The following is a 5,268-nucleotide window of genomic DNA, read 5'->3' on the forward strand; positions in this document are numbered from 1 at the left end:
TCTCAGAGTGTATGTTATCCATTTCTAATATAACAGCAGGGGAAAGGAAAATAAGAAGGAAGCACAGAGGTAAAGGGAAAGAGAGAGAGAGAGAGAAAGAGAGAGAGAGAATAAAAGTAGGAAACATGTTAACAAGGGGGAAATGGGGAAAATGGAGGTATTCAACATACAGTGGAGGAGGAAAAGACATACAAGGAGCCATGGTGGTGAAGGGGAAGAAGGAACTCAAGAGAGGGGGAATAATAGGAATAACAGGAAATCAAGCAGAAAATGGGGGAAATGAGCATACTAAAACTGTGGAGGGGGGAGGGAGTTTAGACAGGGAGAGAGGGTGAGAGGAGGGATAACTAAAGCTTAGGTGTTGTAAAAAAACATGGTTGAGTGTATTAACTCAACCCCTTCCTAAAAAGTGCTCATACAATATCTGTACATGAGTCCTCATGTATGCCTGAAGACTATATAAGAACACAGATCTCAAGTAACACAAGCTCCTGCCACAACCCTTAATTACCTCCCACAACTTGAAGTTAAGTCCTTACTGCTGAAGACGGGAAATACTACGGACACAGGACTTGGAGCAATGGAACTGGAAATGACCTGGAAACCACTTCCCTGAAGTCTAGCTCTCATAATTCTAAAGGATACTATGCAAGCTGCTAAGGGAGAAAAATCAATCAATGGTCCAATCCCAGCTTCAAAGCCTAATAACCTCTATAATGATGGTCACAGCACATGTAGCGGTGCAGTAGTGGCACTTTTATCTAGGGGGTAATCAATAGCTATTTAATTGATCTTAAAGCTCTCTTAATGGGAGGGAATTCATGGGTGGCACTGTAATCATAATCAAACACACATGGCTGAAGCCATCATAGATCATAGAGAAAACCCTATCTCTGTCATAACTCTAGACAAATAAACTTTCTTACTGCATATTAAATATGGATCCTTATATTTACAGACAAGTGTACCATGTACCACTCATCAAACCTTCTTTTTTTTCAACAGACGAAGGCTATTACAGAGTTCCACAACTGGTCACACATAGAGAATATATGTCTGAGAGATGCCCAGCTCTAAGTGACACATCTACAGTGGAACCTCTATACCCGAAGCTCATGGAACATAGAATAGAGGGTAGAGAGAATACTAATATACCCCTCAAATCTCACCAGTGAAGTTTCCTCCTACAGCCAAATGTGATGCTCACAGATGGACACAACTAAGTTTTAGAGGACAAGAGATTGCAGAGCGCATGTCGCTGAATAAGACTCTTACAATTAAATGTCAATTACCCATAGCTCAGGAGCCATTGTGGAAGAGGGGAAAGAAATAATGTTAGAGGCACATTTGGTGCATAAAGATAAAGAAACAGAAACTTTCAGACCACTGGAAACTTGTTCGTATGAACTTGCAACAATGGTGACAGCATGCACAAGACCTATGCCAACTCAGTTAAACAAAATCCCAGGACAGCATGAGGGAAATTGGCAGCTGGCTCCAAACCTCCCCCAAAGAACTATTCATAACTGATTACTGCTGGGTGAATTAGAGTAGTTCTTCTTTGAGGGAATGATTCTAGGTAGGCTGTTTAGACTCCAATGAATGAACTCACACAGAGGGGACATCTGGGTACAAATGCTTAAAATATATGTCAGAATGCATGAAATATAGTGGGGGAGTATGGGAGGATACAGATTGGGGAGGAGTCCAAATTTGATTAAGATATATTATATGAAATGCACAAAACTCAATAAAATATTTTTTAATTTAATAAAAATTAATATGCATTTCTATAATAAATTTCTATTTGTTCACATGAATTATTAATGCATGGTTTTAATTTTTTAACTTTTACAAAAACTTTATTGAGCATTTCGTACATGCATATAAGGTGTTTTGATGAAATCCGTACTCACTCCCTCCCTTCCAACATCTCCTATATCTACCCATTATTTTTTTCCTTTTATTTTTTTCTTCCTTCATTTATTTATATTTATGGGGCTTTTGGGTACTCTAACATTCCCTCCTCCCAAGAGGTAACCCTAAAATATTTTAGGGATTAGATACAAGTATCCAAATCCTTTTGTCATTTTTTGCCTTTGGAACAGAGTATTTGCTAACAGTCCCAAGGACATTTTGACTTTTAGCCAAGAAACTGGCTACTTTTCTTTGCGGTCTTTTTACCCTAACTGCCTAGCCAATCCTACCACTTATTCTTATCATGCCATCATCTGAAGGGGTTATTTAAATTGAGAACAGGGAATTGGGAGGCAGACCGCTCTGGCTTCTTCCATGTTGAACAGAGATGCAGGGTGAGGCAATTGGAGTACCCCTTCAGTGGATCTATCTTAAAAACTCACAAATTGCATAATTCTTATCTCTAAGGAGAAAAGAAAGTCCTTGGATCATGAATAGGAGATGTAAAGGAAAAGTATTGGTTATGTAAAGCTGGTTGGTACAGGGTTCAGGTTCTCTCAGGTTTAACTTGGAATGAACAGATGGCTTCAGATCAGCTATTCAGCAGTACCTGCAGAAGCCCAATTCAGGTTCCAGTCAAGTACACTCAGGCTTCATTCACCACATGGAGGCAGGATCCGGGTGCTCTCAGGCAGTCCTAAGTGTTCTCAATCCTATGCCAGAAGGAGGACAGTGGAAGGCCAGAACTGGACATTCTCTGGTAGTCTGCTGGCAATGTTTTAATTTTTATTAAGCTTCATAACACAACTGTGTTTATTAGGATTGATGAATGAATGAAAATTTATTTAAAATAATTGCAGATTCCTCGATGGAAAGATGAGAAATTTCTAGAGATGGATTATAATAATGGTCATTTATCAGTTTGAGCATAATTAATATCATTGAACTGTGATATTAATTTTGAGTAACTAGAATGTCAATATTTTTCCTCTATCTTGTTTATCTATCCATCTGTCTATCATCTATGTATCTATCATCTGTCTGTCTATCATCTATCATCTGTCTATCTATGTATCTATCTGTCTGTCTATCTAACATCTATCTCTCTACCCATCATCTATCTATCTATCAATCATCTATCTATGTATCTATCTGTCTGTCTATCTATCATCTATCTATCTATCCATCATCTATCTATCATCTATCTATCATCTATCATCTATCTATCTGTCTATCATCTATCCATCACCTATCTATCATCTATCTATCTATCTATCTCTCTATCTATCTATCTATCTGTCTATCATCTATCCATCACCTATCTATCATCTATCTATCATCTATCTAATCTTTCTATCTATGCTCTATCATCTAATATTTGTCTATCATCTATCTATCTATCTATCTATCTATCTATCTTCTACCTATCATCTATCTGTATGCAAATATGTACTGCCACAGCACTTGCTTAAATATCAGATGACAGCTTGTTTGAGTTGGTTTAATTCTTACTGCATATAGGTTCCTGACATCTAACTCCAGCTGCCAAGCTTGGTGGAAAGGGTCTTATCCATTGAACCATCTCACTGTCCCAGAATGTTAATGTTTTTAAGACAGGGCTTACATGTGAAGCTCTTGCTGGCTTAGATCTCTCACTGTTTAATTCGATCTACCTTCATGATTTTCTCTTGGTAACCCAATGAGTTTCATTAAGGTTACCCACCGAATCATGAGTGAGGGATTATTTCCAGGAGCAAGTGCCACTTACTAGTGGGTATTCCATTGAAGACAATGTCTCTTCCTGTTCCAGAATCCATTAACAATTTACAGATCCTCAGGGATTAGTGTGGCCTAACATGTCTCTCCCTCTAAAATAAATGTTGAATGCTTATAGATTAACAAAAAACTCTGAGTCGTGAGGAACATATCAATTTTCTATGACCAAATGTTTTTTGGCCCAATCTTATGCAAATCTTGTGCATTTAATCACAATTGCTGATGTCAAGAATGACATGTGCATGTAATCCTTCATAGAGAGCCTTGCACAGCACTTCACCCATCCTCTTCTCTCAATAATCCCTCCTCTGTGATGGTATTTCCTGAGCCTTGTAGACAGTGATGTAGATGTTCCATTTAGAGTTAAACATTCAACAGTTACTCTTTGCACTTTGATCAGTTATGAGCCACTGGAATAAGCAGCCATCACCTATGCAAAAAGAAGCTTCTGTTATCAAAACTCATTGCACCACTTGTTTATTAATGTAGCCATAAATATTTAGAAGGTAATTTGACAGGTATATCATGTCAATTTAACAACAGAACAACAATAACTTCCTTACCAGGCTCTAACTCCTCCCCAGCCATGGACTTTTACTGGGATTACAGTACACGATAATGAATTCCCTCCTGTAGATCAGGCTTCAGTTCCAGGAATGAAGTGTTTTTACACCCTAAACAGTCATGCCATGATTGCGCATGTGGGTACATCTTAATGGCAGGCCAGCAGTTGAACTAGCACACAGGACTCACAACTGAATGAGACTGTTGACAATCCTCTCATAGTAACCTGCATAGAAATTTCCAGCACTATGAAAGCCAGGCAGCAACAAGGGTGCTTTCTTTTCAGGTCCAGCTGTAATTCTCTATATCCTGCACCGGGATTTACATTTCATAACATCATGGCTTCTAGGAGAGTCTTCTTCATCCACCCACTGAATAACCTACTTTCAAATCCCCCTTTTCCATAGTTTGGTTTTTAATTAGCTTAAAAGTAGCTAAGTAAAAGGTTCCTTATGGAATTTTCACAAGTTTTGACTGATACTCCCACACCTCCTCCTCTCTGCCAAGACAAGGTCCTTCCCCCTTCTTCTGTTAATCCTACCCCCTCAGTATTTTCCTGTCTACGTTCATGTCACACGTGTCCTACTACCCTACCTCACCTGTCAAGGCCTGATCAATTCCTGACCTGAAGCTTGGCAGAGGATATCAGATATTTGTTAAAATTCTTGTGGCAAGTCAAGGATATTGAGCATGATATGAGATTATGCTCCCTCCCCTAGTGGAGGCTGGCAGTCAAAGACGGGTAAGATCTTCAGGGAAAAGCCAACCTAAGACAGGGTGTAGCTGATAGAAGCTGCGTGCTGATGACGGGTAAGGCTTTAAGCAGAGGACAACCTAAGACAGACACGGTCTTTCCATTCTGGACATGGCATTACCTGAGGTTATATAAAATGAAAAAGGGGGAAATATTGAGTGCTACTATGTGCACAGCTTGACTTTTACATCAGATCATAGGAATTTAGAACTTTAGGATATAAGAATCACAAATTATTATTAATCAGTTATTAATCA

Source organism: Nannospalax galili, unplaced genomic scaffold (genome assembly GCF_000622305.1).
Source record: "Nannospalax galili isolate Female #2095 unplaced genomic scaffold, S.galili_v1.0 scaffold896, whole genome shotgun sequence".
Taxonomy (NCBI): Eukaryota; Metazoa; Chordata; class Mammalia; order Rodentia; family Spalacidae; genus Nannospalax; species Nannospalax galili.